The sequence below is a fragment of the Schistocerca gregaria genome, chromosome X (assembly GCF_023897955.1).
Source record: "Schistocerca gregaria isolate iqSchGreg1 chromosome X, iqSchGreg1.2, whole genome shotgun sequence".
NCBI lineage: Eukaryota > Metazoa > Arthropoda > Insecta > Orthoptera > Acrididae > Schistocerca > Schistocerca gregaria.
This window is the reverse complement of record NC_064931.1, coordinates 259,591,896-259,607,500: the sequence shown is the minus strand read 5'-3', so window position 1 is coordinate 259,607,500 and position 15,605 is coordinate 259,591,896.

The following is a 15,605-nucleotide window of genomic DNA, read 5'->3' as shown; positions in this document are numbered from 1 at the left end:
CAAAAATGAGGCTAAGCCACGCTCACAGTACAACAAAAATGTAAACTACACTACTGGTCATTAAAATTGCTACACCAAGAAGAAATGCAGATGATACTAGAACTGAAATGTGATTACATTTTCACGCAAATTCGGTGCATAGATCCTGAGAAATCAGTACTCAGAACAACCACCTCTGGCCGTAATAACGGCCTTAATACGCCTGGGCATTCAGTCAAACAGAGCTTGGATGGCGTGTACAGGCACAGCTGCCCATGCAGCTTCAACACAATACCACAGTTCATCATGAGTAGTGACTGGCGTATTGTGACGAGCCAGTTGCTCGGACACCATTGACCAGACATTTTCAATTGGTGAGAGATCTGGAGAATGTGTTGGCCAGGGCAGCAGTCGAACATTTTCTGTATCCAGAAAGGCCCGTACAGGACCTGCAACATGCGGTCGTGCATTATCCTGCTGAAATGTAGGGTTTCGCAGGGATCGAATGAAGGGTAGAGACACGGGTCGTAACACATCTGAAATGTAACGTCCACTGTTCAAAGTGCCGTCAATGCGAACAAGAGGTGACCGAGACGTGTAACCAATGGCACCGCATACCATGACGCCGGGTGATACGCTAGTATGGCGATGACGAATACACGCTTCCAATGTGCGTTCACCGCGATGTCGCCATACACGGATGCGACCATCATGATGCTGTAAACAGAACCTGGATTCATCCGAAAAAATGACGTTTTGCCATTTGTGCACCCAGGTTCGTAGATGAGTACACCATAGCAGGCACTTCTGTCTGTGGTGCAGCGTCAAGGGTAACTGCAGCCATGGTCTCCGAGCTGATAGTCCACGCTGCTGCAAATGTCGTCGAACTGTTCGTGCAGATGGTTGTTGTCTTGCCAACGTCCCCATCTGTTGACTCAGGGATCCAGACGTGGCTGCACGATCCGTTACAGGCATGCGGATAAGATGCCTGTCATCTCGACTGCTAGTCATACGAGGCCGTTGGGACCCAGCACGGCGTTCCGTATTACCCTCCTGAACCCACCGATTCCATATTCTGCTTACCGTCATTGAATGTCGACCAACGCGAGCAGCAATGTCGCCATACGATAAACTGCAATCGCGATAGGCTAAAATCTGAACTTTATCAAAGTCGGAAATGTTATGGTATGCATTTCTCCTCCTTACACGATGCATCACAACAACGTTTCACCAAGCAACGCCGGTCAACTGCTGTTTCATGCTTGAGAAATCGGTTGTAAACTTTCTTCATATCAGCACGTTGTAGGTGTCGCCACCGGCGATAACCTTGTGTGAATGTTCTGAAAAGCTAATCATTTGCATCTCACAGCAACTTCTTCCTGTCGGTTAAATTTCGTGTCTGTAGCACGTCATATTCGTTGTGTAGCAATTGTAATGGCCAGTAGTGTATTTCCACTTACCATGTCGTCGACTCACAGAGGTCACAACATATCCGCTGCTAAACAATAAAATGCCTTAGTAGAGAGGTTCAGCTTTGATGAACGTTGTATCGTTACGCCTCCAAAAAATTTCGTGGTGAGATGCTGTGCGTCTTGTGGCTGCTGCCGACGCCACGGCTACAGCAAGGGACGCCGGGGCCGTGGGTGCCGACATCGGCAGTGAGAACCTGCACCCACCGCTGGGAATACTGGTCGGGCCGTGACCATCCGTCACCTCTCCCTCTATGCGGCCGCTAGTCCCTGGGTAGAGCCATCACAGCCTCAAGTACGGACATTGGCTCACGGCAGCTGCGGGAAATAGTCCCACGCAAACTGATAAATGGAAAGGACAGCGATCTGTGTGTCTATCTGTTTGCGGTTGTTAGCGGATATGCTGTAACACAGTCCCCTTACTAATTAGAAGATTTCTTACAAAACCAGTAGTGTAATTCTGGAGTTGTTCCCGGTGATTCAATTAAAGCGCTTGAAAATACTGTTGAAAACCGACGTTCGCAGGCAACGTAAAGTAATTAGACACTGTATGTAGGCTGTTTAGGTTTTTTTTATTGGTAACGCCACGTAGCGCTCTGTATGAAGATCACTGACTGTGCTGTGCGCAGTCTGAGGCTGGTTGGCATTGTTGTAATATTCGCCATTGTAGCGTTGGGCTTCCCCCCCCCCCCTCCCCCTCTCTCTAAATCAATTGTTGTATATGACGTCATGACCTCGCGATCCCCATACAAGTGACCTAAATTTGGACAAACATAAAAAAACACGACCACAATACATCTGGGAAAGCTACGTTTCTGCAAGTCATAGCTACGAGTGCGTAATAAAGAATGTTCCCAGTTTTGCTTCTGTAGGATGTAACGGGCCAGACGAAATTATTTCAGTCACCCAACCGAGTAGCCAGCCATTAGATTCTCTACCAAACAGCTGCCAGTACCGCTAATTTCTCTAATCGATCACTAAAATTTTCCACATTCTTAATACTATGAGGGTTTTCGGAAAGTAGGGAACGATCGGTCGCGAAATGGAAAAAAAACAGTGAAAATCTGATGAAGCTTTGCACAGATGCGTTGGGCACTGTGTCTAGTACGCCTTTCGATCTCATCATGTCGCTCTTTTCAGTTCTGAGCACACAGTGAGAACGTAAAGATGGCTAGAAATTAGCGTCTCCCACCAAGTATGAGGGCATGGCGAAAGATTTCGCCTGAAGCTGTGAAATCCACATAACATATTTGCCATGCGGTTCGTTCTACACATTTCTCGGCCGCACTCTGCGCCGTTCATAAAAACGGAGCTAGAGTGAAGAAAAGATGGTGTACCTGTCTTTAGGTTCTCTCATCTTAAACTGGCTGCGAATGTCGGTTCTCGATAGTGTTTAGAACGTGTTGATTGAACCACCGATAACAATTGTAGCCTACGTTATTGGTTTTGAAAGAAATCTTCTACTTAGAAAGTGGAGTGTGTTACAGTTTATCTGCAAGGGACAAAAGATTCTGTGCTACAAATTGTGGCCAGCAACATTATAAAACCAAATCAGGGGACTTGCTTATTAGTCTGAGAGCCATAGCAAATTGGTATGGTGGAGGTAGGATATAACTATTGCACACCTTTCCTTAAATGCTATAAAAGAGAAACATAACATTCAAGGGTTTAGGGCATTTTTCAAATGAGTTGCTGCATTTACCACCTTGCAAGAGAACGATAAAAAAACGACTAATAATAGTAATATTCTATCTACAGAGTTATCTTCTTGGCAGCATAAGTTTCAGAACTTGACTCTGATATTTGCTCATTATACTTCATCGTCAATGACAGTGTCATTGACGGGATATTGTTAGAGCCCGAACGATGTATGGGGACCAGGAGAGAGGTGGATTCGTGGTAAAATATTAAAGTCAAATATTTTGCACCTGGTGATATTACTGTATCGAGTACATGTAGCCAGCAACTGGGACCGAGCGGTTCTAGGCGCTTCAGTCCGGAACCACGCCGCTGCTACGTTGGCAGGTTCGAATCCTGCCTTCGGGCATGGATGTATGTGATGTCCTTAGGTTAGTTAGGTTTAAGTAGTCCTACGTCTTGGGGACTGATGACCTCAGATGTTAAGTCCCATAGTGCTTAGAGCCATTTGAACCATTTTTGAGTACATATACGGGTGTTTTGCTACTAAATAGAGCATGTTTGTTAATAAGACTGTATAGGTAAATCCAACAGCTCACAGACGTGTTCAGTGGGAAATAAAAATAATTTTAGAAATTTTTGTAAGATCATCTTCATACTGTGTTCGGAGAGCCACCAAGCAACTTTGCCTGCGTGCGTGGTCTCCTCTCTTTGGTGGCTACCTTAAGAGGCTGTGCGAGCTATCTGATGAAATCTGTTACTCGATTTTTGACCTGTTTAAAGAAATTCTGGGCCATTAACTAGATGAAAACAACGGTCGATGATTCGACCCATTTATCTGTTTCCTCTGGTTAGTGCCAGTAAATGTGTATGCTGTGATGGCTTTGCCCCGGGACTGGCACCCATGGTTCCGTCATCCGCCGCTGTGGCGTCGGCAGCGCCTGCTGCAGCTCGTCATAAACTTTTTCAGGGGCTTATCGACAAACGGCTTGTGAACACTGCAGCTCTCAGCGACTGAATTTTATCGTATAGTGACAGAGGTGTTGTGGTCTCTGCGATTTGAAGACTTGGTAATGCAGCACTGTAATCATTGCTTGGTCTTTGTGGGCGGCGGGGAAATGTGTATACAGGGTGAAAAGTATATAAACCGACAAACTCTGGGAGGTTGTAGCGCACATCAAAACAAATATTTTCCCCTAATGTCACTTTTTCCTATAAGAATTATTTAAACCTGCGGAGGCCGTATTACGTACTACGTAGCTCACCACAACGGACCAGCTGCACAGCGGGTTTATCAACAATATCCTAATCGCCGTATCCCGCATCATACGGCGTTTGCTGCTGTGTACGAACGTCTGCGTGAGACCGGGTCAGTTAGCAGATTACCTGGACAGGGACGCCGCCCCACGGAAGAACGTTGGAATTTGAGGAAGCTATCTTGCAGCATGTGGAGCGGGATCTTTCAATCAGCACTCGTGCAATTACACGTAACATGGGGACGAATCAGACGAAAGTAAGAACAGTCCTTCGAGAGCAATTGTTACGTCCATTTCACTTACGACGTGTTCACAACCTGGAACCAGTTGATTATCCACCGGCGGCCGCGGTGGTCTCGCGGTTAAGGCGCTCAGTCTGGAACCGGGCGACTGCTACGGTCGCAGGTTCGAATACTGCCTCGGGCATGGGTGTGTGTGATGTCCTTAGGTTAGGTAGGTTTAAGTAGTTCTAAGTTCTAGGGGACTGATGACCACAGATGTTAAGTCCCATAGTGCTCAGAGCCATTTGATTATCCACCCAGAGCACAGTTTTCGCAGTGGTACCTGGAACAGTGTGAAATGCAGCCTACATTTCCATCCTATGTGGAGTCTTCAACATGCACAATTCGCATGTCTGGAATGAGGATAACCCACATGCCACAGTTACTAGCGCTCTCCAAGTGCGGTTCTTCGTTAATGTGTGGGTCGGTGTTGTTGGGGACTGTTTAATTGGGCCGTATCTGCTACCTAGGCCATTAAATAGCAGGCATTATTACAATTTTATCGTCAGAGCATTGCAAGAATTGCTGGAAGACGTTTTTTGTGTGGGGAGAGATGCGCAGCCTTGTTTACGGAACTCCTGTTGCACCAGAAGATGATCTGGTTGCCCGGATAGTACCAGCAGCAGGAACAATTCAGGATACTCCTGGTGTTTTTGCCCGTGTCAGACAGAACATGATACGACGGTGTAACCTTGGTTTGCCGGCCGGGGAGGCCGAGCGGTTCTACGCGCCACAGTCTGGACCCGTTGAAAAGTATCTGTTGGATTCCTTTTATGTTAATTTCTGAAATCTGTTGTCATTTACGGCATAAATTACTCCTCTAAATTTACTGTGGTGTTTCTGACTATCTGGGAGGAGACTGAGCAGTGAAACGTGTTACTTTTACACATAAACGAGAACGATCTGTCACACTACTACACATTAAAACACAGTTTATATGTAATTCATGTCACACAGTCTCATACGGAACCTACATCCGCTTTCCTTTATATACTGTGTATGATAAGATACTGTCATCCCCCTTCCCTTCTGTGTGAGAGGATGAATGAGCAAATTAATTTCTAGTTGCATGCTTGAGGGTAGCAGACAAGCCTGTCTGCTAAAGAACAGTAGGACCAACGTCGGAACAAGTAGCTACGCTTTCTAGAAGCAGAGAGGTTTTCCATTCTTAGTATGTTCCTGTCCGTCCCTTGTCATGTTGGTATAGGAAGCTGCCTCTCTGGTCACTTCCGTTTGTAATTGGAAAGCACGGTCGTTAGGAGCGCAGGTCAGTCTGTCCGCGGCGAGCGTCTGAAGTGGTAAGATCTCCGGCTAAGCGCGTGTCTGCTAAGTCCGCAGGACAACGGATTTCTCAAGTTCAGCCTAACTGAATATTTAATCACCTTTATTTCAGGTTTTAGCTCTAAAATATTTAATGTTATCTTAAATTGCAACGCAGTGTATTTCGAGTGTCAACTTCAGAATATCTTCCAGTATTTGCTTTGTCACTACTTTGTGAGTAAATTGGAACCACGTGTTGATCAGTAACTCTAACTAAGATCATCAGTCTTAAATGCGAATGTGCGTGAGATTATAACGTCTCGCCTTGACCATATTTTTCTATATAGCAACTTTTCTTTATGTTCAACCCACGTGGGGTCTTTTTGTGAGACCAGTACCACGTGCTTATACAATTGTTTGACCCATCAGGTTAATAGTAAGACGATAGTAACCAGTTCGAGGTTTTTCTTTTGTAAATTGCTTTTCGATGTAATTTATTTTAATTATCAAAATTATTGTGGAGTTACACTCTTTGTGTAAACCAAGTTGACCACGTGAAGCATGTCGTGTAATCATCAAAGTAGCCCTCAGCTGTTCTTTTCGGGAAGATTTCACAGAGAGTTAGTATGAATTTAGTATACCAGTGTGTGGTAATTACATGACGGACAGTATTGCGCTAGAACGTAACTTCTTTGGGTGAAAATTGAATCGGTTGGTTGTGGTTAATTTCCTCTCGCATATGTTTCAACGTTCTTCGTGTGTTATTTTATGAATGCAGTGTTGTATGCAGTCTCCCAACCTTGGCTCCATATTTGATGTGTTCTGTAAGATTACAAACTCACAGTTTCACAATCCTAAATAAGGCACCAGTTTAGTTATGAATCAAGTTTAATATGCTGAAATTTCAATGATAAATGTTAAAATAAACTGCCAAATATAAACTGATTTATTTCTTTTTATTTAAATTATCTTATATATATAATCACCGGTTATCGTATGAGGATTAAGAGATTATAATTAATGTTTAGTCTGGTTCGGAATTTGGTAAGCTAGACTGGATACCTGGTGAAACAGTTGCGCAGTAGTGCAAGGTTAACTTCCCCAGACATCTCACAGCTTTTAACCCACTTTTATTGTCTATCAGCACCGCCTTCATAACAAATTAAAGCGACAATATTACACCGTGCGACCGCTACGGTCGCAGGTTCGAATCCTGCCTCGGGCATGGATGTGTGTGATGTCCTTAAGTTAGTTAGGTTTAAGTAGTTCTAAGTTCTAGGGGACTGATGACCTCAGCAGATAAGTCCCATAGTGCTCAGAGCCATTTGAACCATTTTTTGTAACCTTTGTTTACATGTCAATGGAGGCATTTCTGAAAATCTACTGTAATAGAATTTGGGTTGTGTTAATGTGTTGTCTCTTGGTCATGAAAAAAAGGAAAAGTGTTTGTTGGTTTAAATAATTTGCCGCCAGAGAAATCTTCCTCTACCGGTTTAAATACTCCTCATAGGAAAAAATGACGTTAGGTGAAAATATTTGTTTTTATGTCCCCTACAACCTCCCAGAGTTTGTCGGTTTAAATACTTTTCACCCTGTCTACTACATATCAGTTTACAAATATTACAGTGACGTCACACATTAATACCACGGGAGCTGCATGTCCTCTTATTCTGGATGGGAGCCATGGCGGATCTCGTCCAAACTCAGCGTTCTTGCAGTATTATATTCTGCCAGTAAATGTTTTTCCTATATTCCCGGTGTAGTTCACTTATTGGGGGTGGTGAATGTAGCAGTTGCACCAGTCCTGCCCACACTTGAAGAAGACTCCAGATGGGCCTTACCAATGAAGGTTTCGCGGCTCTCCTACTCGAACTTTTTCGTGTCTTCTAGCAACGTCATACACTCTCTAATATCTATGCAATAGTTTATATCATGTTACGTGTCTTCATTCCACTTGGTAGCTCTGACTTACTAAGACTGAAATTTCCCGCACATAATCGCTAGTTTGAAAGCTTCAATCTGATTGGCGAGATAGAAAGAATGGACGGGAGGTGAGTGCTTGGCGCTTAAACTGTTAGCAAGGCTTGGGGGACGCCTTCCTCCCCAGTTGGTGAGATGTGAGATCTGAATCGACCCCTCACCGCAGTCTACCACTGTCCCTGGTAACATTCCTCTTGAACACAGAAGTCACGGCACCATGTTAGGCTGTATTGCTCATGTGGGGGATAATATTTCCGTTTAGCCTTGTCGCCACGTCTCTAGAATGCCTCCTCTCTCCATTATTAAAGTGTCTATTTGTTGCATCGGTTTACTCTCCTCCTCCAGAACACGCAATGTTATTGATTTTACTCAGTACCATTTTCATGGTATTTGTCTCTAATTTTGTGTATTCTCAGTCAATTTCCGTAATTTTATTAGGTTTTCATGATTTTATTTATATTTTTACGTATCTCACATCAATTTTTCCTATTTAACCAGGTGTTCCTCGAATTTTACCGATATTATGTAATTTCATGCGCCTTAAGACAGGTAACCCAAATTACATCATCGACACCTGGGCCAGATATTCTAACATGCGCTGCCTCTCTTAAGATTCAGGGTATTTCCAGGGGTAGTTTTATTTTGCCCAGCCTGTACTTCGTTCAAAATGCATCTTGCATCATTACTGTGTCTCTAAAATTAGAGGAATCTGGTTCGGTGCAGAGGACTTCAGACACCCTTTCTTCCAACGTACCATCTACAGATGGAATAGGAAAGGGCGAAAGTGAAACCGATATACTATGTACGCTAAGCTACACACCGTTCAGTTGTTTGCGGAGTACTGATAGCCGGCCGATGTGGCCGAGCGGTTCTAGGCGCTTCAGTCCGGAACAGCGCTGCTGCTACGGTCGCAGGTTCGAATCCTGCCTCGGGCATGGATGTGTGTGATGTCCCTAGGTTAGTTAGGCTTAAGTAGTTCTAAGTCTAGGGGGCTGATGACCTCAGGTGTTAAGTCCCATAGTGCTTAGAGCCATTTTGAAGTACTGGTATACGTGCAGTACAGGGTGACCAAAGTAAATCTGCTAAGAGAAATATATCTCAAAAGAAGTCACTGTTCCGCCGAGGCTATATTTCTGAATTACGTTTTAGTTTCTGCCACTGGCCAATTTCGACCAGATGGCTGTTTTCCACCTATCATATGTATAAGGAGCGCTCAAATGAAAAGGTACGAAACATCGTAACAACTAAACCAATTGTAATTTCATTATGCTGCTTTGCTATAACGTAGTGAGATATCTAGTGAAGCGAAGCATACGTCGTCACCTCCCACTAAAAATTTCAAACCTGTGTCCTCACCAGGAAAGGTGACACTCGCCATCTTTTGCGATGTCCGAGGTCCGGTACTCCTCGAATTCCTCGTGCACTGAAAAACGATTAACAGTGACGTGTACTACGAGACACTCCGTAGTCTACGGAAGTCCATCAAGAGTAAACGGCCTGGGCTGCTCACAGAAGGGAGTGATTCTACTCGACAATTACGCGCATCCATGCACCTCCAACACGTCACACAACGTGTAATGGAAGGAGCTTGAGCATCTGCCCTACAGCTCGGACATGTCGCCCTGCGACTTCCATGTGTTTGGTCTGTCGACCAATTATGTCGAAGGGAAGTCGTTCATCTCGGACGACGAACTGAAGGACACAGTGGAAGACTGGCTCCTCTCACAGTCCCAGGAATTGTGGCAACAAGAAAGCCTTCGGTTCGTGAAACAATGGGATGGTTGTGCTCAGGACTCTGGTAATTAATTCTGAAATAAACCTACAGTGTTGTTTCGTACCTTTTCTCTTGAACGCCCCTCATACATATGATCGGGCCGCGCGGGATTAGTCGAGCGGTCTGCGCTGCAGTCACGGACTGTGCGGCTGGTCGCGGCGGAGGTTCGAGTCCTCCCTCGGGCATGGGTGTGTGTGTTTGTCCTTACGATAATTTTGGTTAAGTAGTGTGCAAGCTTAGGGACTGATGGCCTTAGCAGTTCAGTCCCATAAGATTTCACACACATTTGAACATATGATCGGACATGGGCCAAAACGAGCCGTGTGTGCATCATCAGTCCCAGCAGGACTCGGCAAACACTAAATTACGAAGACCAGTAAATGGCCGTTTCCACATGCTTCCACATAATTTGTGAAATCGAGTGTACTAGTCCACGCGCACGTGAGACCACTTCGAAAATACCAATGGTAAGTCTGCTTCTCACGCCACGTCGTCGAAATTTTCCAACAGCAGGAAATAAAATATAATACAGAAACATAGTGTCTGCGGAACAGTGATTTCGTTTAACCAGTCTGAGGAGTATAGATCTAACACAAAATAAGCTACCCTATGGGCTGAGCAGGAGAACTGCACTTTACAGAAGATGCTGGAAATGGCCAGAGCTGACGTCAGAGCAGTGCTGCGAGCGATTTCTCAAACTGCCAAAGGCACCTCGTTGCTCTGCCTGATGGTTGGACCAATAATATTCTCAGTATTAGGCTGTAGTCTCCGACGTGTGGGGTTTCTGGATGCAGCTGACAAATAAATTCGCTCCGCAGGTAAAAATCACAGGGAACTAGATCTGGAAGTCAGGAGAATTTACTGCCTTCGCCGTCTTGCTTGTCTCGTGACCTCGTGTCAAGGTTGGATACTTCGTGTGTATTGTTGTTAAATGTGATGAAAATATGCGTGCTTTTCAGAGGGATGGAAGTAAGCGTCATAGTTTAACTTCTCGTCGACGGGGATGTCGTCAAAGACGGGACAAAAGCTCGCATTGAGAAAGGCTCTAGAAGGAAATAGGCCGTATCCTTTTCAAATGAACCATCCTGACACTTTCATTCAGCGATTTATGGAAATTAGGGAAAATGTAAGTCTGGAAGATCGGGTGGGAATTCGAACCGCCGTGTTCCTGAATGCGACTCTACTGCCTTACCATTGTACCACCGTGCCCGGTACTTTTTAAATTACGTTGTCACGAAATAGCACTTCCTGGCCAGTTTCATTTTCCACATGCTGTACAATGCAATGGTACGTGAAATTTTCAACTTCCTTGTACATACTTTCAGAACTTATAGTGGGTACCGAAGAAAATTATTTTGTGGATGGATTGATGTTTAAACACGCACTGTTTCTGTGCTACAGTAACGAAACCTGTGAAAAGTAATAGCACGCAATCATTTCTTCTTTTTCTTCAAATATTATCAATTTGCCTGTTACGTCCTGTTCTACAGTGTATCTATTACTTACGGCTAGTTTCAGTTTTCTCTCTCCACCTCTTTTCTCACCTATACTACTGATTTTTACCCTGCTAGTGGACAGTTCATGATTATTTTGAACATGGTTCAAATGGTTCAAATGGCTCTGAGCACTATGGGACTTAACATCGGAGGTCATCAGTCCCCTAGAACTTAGAACTACTTAAACCTAACTAACCTAAGGACATCACACAACACCCAGTCATCACGAGGCAGAGAAAATCCCTGACCCCGCCGGGAATCGAACCCGGGAACCCGGGCGCGGGAAGCCAGAACGCTACCTCACGACCACGAGCTGCGGGCTTGAATCTCAACATTAAATACATAGTATTATAGGAGTGTCATCATTTTTTGCGTTTTTAATACACAGGTTCAAATGAATTACTTAACATATTCTATAACATCTTGGCACAGTTGGAAGGAATTTGAAAGGAAAGTATAATAGTGACATATAAGCTGTGTCCTTGTAAACTGCCAGTGATTGCTGAATTAGTTAACAGATTAAACGAAAGACCCAGAAAAGTACAAATGAACACCAGTTCCCTGGCTAAGCGCATGTTGAGGTCTACTAGCTGAGTGCACTAATTATTACAGAAAAACTAAATCCTAACTCTAAACAAGTGAAATGACTGTGTCTGCTCATCACGTCGTGTTCAAATGCTGCACATGCTTACCATCGTTCTGAAACTCAAATGCAGAGCGTGGCTGCAGTGGTGCCTGAAAGTTAAATGTTCGGCCCCAGCATCAGTGATCGGCTCTGAGGCAGGTTCTCCAAATGACCGTCAACTAAAGCACTGTATGATGGGAGCGCAGACGAAGACTAAATATTCCCTGCCTGTAGCTGTAAGATGAAAGCTCTTTCCCCGGAGCTCTGGAACCAAGTATGCATATGCTCTCCTTCTCAAAATATTGCTGGTTCCTTCAGCACCAGACTCTCGTTATGCAGTTGCTGCAGATCTATGGAGTACCATCCTGTCAGCAATTCATATGAATATTAGCACTCTCCCTCCTCTTAAAGAATCCGCTGTGATTAACCAGTAACACACATTTCCCTCTTATAGTGGGGCAGAAACGAAATCAGAAATCCTCTTCCACTACGAGGCTGATTTAACGTTTCAGCCATGGTAGTTGTTGCACATAGACAGTCGTGAGTTTTCATTTCCGCTACAGGAGTAATTTTGGTGAACCAATCGTGGCCTCCCTTAGAAAACTTACACGTAAGTTACAGCAGACCTCCCTGAGTCCAGCTGATTCCTCTCGCTCCCATACCCTTGCAGCTCCCTATCTAAAAAGATAGGGAATGTTCTATTCGCTGCTTCTCACAACGCGAGTTTGCAGTTTGCCGAGTTCCGCTCCCTGCACCCTGTATGGCCGTCAATGGGATGCCACGCTCCATCCCAAAGAGCTCCTGTTGCCAGTTGCATACCTGCTGGGGTTTATGCCTGTTAGCGGAAAACAGTTTTACGATCAGGTTGCTGTTCTGCTTTTGCATCCCTTGCATTCTCACAGTCAGCCAGCGGACTCGGCTCACAGAGAAATTATACTCGATCTCCCCACCGTGTCGAAATGAAATGAAGTACTTATTAAATTCACTGTCACTGCTGTTCGTTTCAGTTACATTCATATTTTTATGCATCACTTGTAGTTCGCATTGACTGGGCAACCTAATTTGAATAGTGGGTTATTAATTAGGTTATGGAGCAGTTTTGAGAAACACTGTCCCGTAACAAAGGTCTCATTTATATGGTTGAATCTTTCAATATTTTCGGATTCATCTTTTTCATTTGTGAAGGGCGTGGTAGTTCCCAATAAGACGAATTCATTAATTGTTTCTATTTTCTAGTCCTTTATTACTATCTTGTTTGGGACTTGGGCCTGACTTTCAAAAGCCATGACTTCGTTAAAGTTATGGGTGTAAAACTCAGTTTCTTTTATCCATTTTCTTAAAATTTCACCAACATAGATATTAAAAGTATCGCAAACGAACTACATCCTTGTGGTAAGCCTAGATTTTTTTCAACATTCTCTTTTCTGGCAAAAAAAATTTTTGAGTCTTGGAACATTTGTTGGATTCCGCTAAATAAGTGGTGTGGTATGCTTCTTTTGTCTCGTATTTACCACAACATTCTGATTTTTACGTTGTCAAGGCTTTCATAGAGTCAATAAACATGTGTTTCACAGTTGAAGTCTACATACGTTTCCATTATACGTCTGGTGACAAATGTGTTGTCTGAGCGGGACTAACCCTTACTGGAGCCATACTGCGCGTCCACCAAGATATTTCCTAAAATTACTACGTGTCTGTCTTACTGTCCTCGAAAGTATTTTACATCCAGTTCGAGTAAAGAAATGTCGCTATAATTCTTACAGTGCTTCCTATCGCCTTTCTTCGATATATATATGTCACTATGGCTAATCTCCAGCTATTTGGAATTTCTTTCCTTGGCCAGCATTTGTTGATGAAGAGATCGAAGCTAGATTTTATAAGAGGAGACACATGCTCGATCAATTCAGTGTTTATGTTGTCGCTCCCTGGTTGCCACTTTTCGTAGCACAGCCTACAATTCTGTCATTTCTATTATATTCTATATGCACTTCTGCTCCGGTGTTACAATTTTTACTTACAATTTTCCATTTGTCTCACACTACTTTATCAGTTGAAATCTGACAATCACAGAAATGTGTTTTTCGTAGTCACCGCCGGTCCAAAGTCCGCATCCGGAAGACGAATGGGAAATGTGTACCCTAATTGTAATGCATCAGTTCGCTGTCAGCCGCGCGGAGTAGCCGCGCGACCTAAGGCGTCTTGTCGCGGTCCGCTCGGCTCCCCCCGTCGGAGGTTCGAGTCCTCCCTCAGGTATGGGCGTGTGTGTGTTATCCGTTATGTATGTTGGTTTAAGTTAGATTAAGTAGTGCGTAAGCTTAGAGACCGATAACCTTAGCAGTTTGGTCCCATAAGACCTTACCATAAATTTCCAATTTCGTTCACTTTCACATCATTTCCGTTTACAGCGAAGATTGCTTATGCGGACGATCCCGCACCATCGGAGGCCAAACCGAGCGGCTGTCGCCGGAGGAAAAGTTTAACATCCGACATGGTGGCTCAGTGTGTTCGATCAAAGGGCTGCTTTCCCTGTGTAATATACACCGAAGAGCTAAAGAAGCAGGTACACGTGCTAATATCGTGTAGCTCCCCCGCGAGCACGAAGAAGCGGCGCAACACGACGTGGCATGGACTCGACTAATGACTGAAGTAGTGCTAGAGGGAACTGACACCACGAATCCTGCAGTGCTGTCCATAAATACGTAAGATCATGGGGGGGGGGGGGGGGAGGAGGGGGAGGGGTGGAAATCTCTTATTAACAGCACGTTTGCAAGATGTCCCAGATATGACCCACAATGTTCATGTCTGGGGAGTTTGGTGGCCTGCGGAAGTGTATAAACTCAGAAGAGTGTTCCTGGAGCTACTCTGTAGCAATTCTGTCCTGCTGGAATTGCCCAACTGCGTCGGAATGCACAATGGACACGAATGGATGCAGGTGATCAGACAGGATACTTACGTACGTGTCACCTGTCCGAGTCGTATCTAGACATATTAGGGGTCCCATATCACTCCAGCTGCACACGCCCCACACCATTACAGAGCCTCCATCAGCTTGAACAGCCCCTTGCTGACATGGATTCATGAGGTTGCCTCCAAATCCGTACATGTCTATCCGCTCGATACAATTTGAAACGATCAGGCAACATGTTTCCACTAATCAACAGTCCAATGTCGGTGTTGATGCGACCAGGCAAGGCGTAAAGCTTTGTGTCAAGCAGTTATCAAGGGTACAGGAGTGGTCCTTCGGCTCCGAAAGCCCACATCGATAATGTTTCGTTGAATGGTTCGCACGCTGAAATTTGTTGATTGCCCAGCACTGAAATTTGCAGCAATTTGCGGAAGGGCTGGACGTTGAACGATGCTTTCCAATCGTCGTTGGTCGTGTTCTTGCAGGATCTTTTTCCGGTCGCAGCGATGTCGGAGATTTGATGTTTTACCAAATTCCTGATATTGACGGTACACTCGTGAAATGGTCGTACGGGAAGATCCCACTTCATCGCTGTGTCCCATCCCTCGTGCGCCGACTATAATACCACGTTCCAACTCAATTAAATCTTGATAACCTGCCATTGTAGCAGCAGTAACAGATCTATCGACTGCGCTATATACTTGTTGTCTTAGTTGTTGCCGACCGAAGAGCTGTATTCTGCCTGATTACATATCTCTGAATATGCTTGCCTACACCAATTTCTGTGGCGTTTCAGTGTAAAAACGGAGTGAAATGTTCAGTGTTGAAATTGAAGGGAAGTCACGTGACGTCCTCCCTGCAAAAACGGCGAGAATAAATGACCAAAATGCAAAAATGTACTTTAAAAAAAAAGATCGTTAATGCATGACTCTGCGCTGGCGC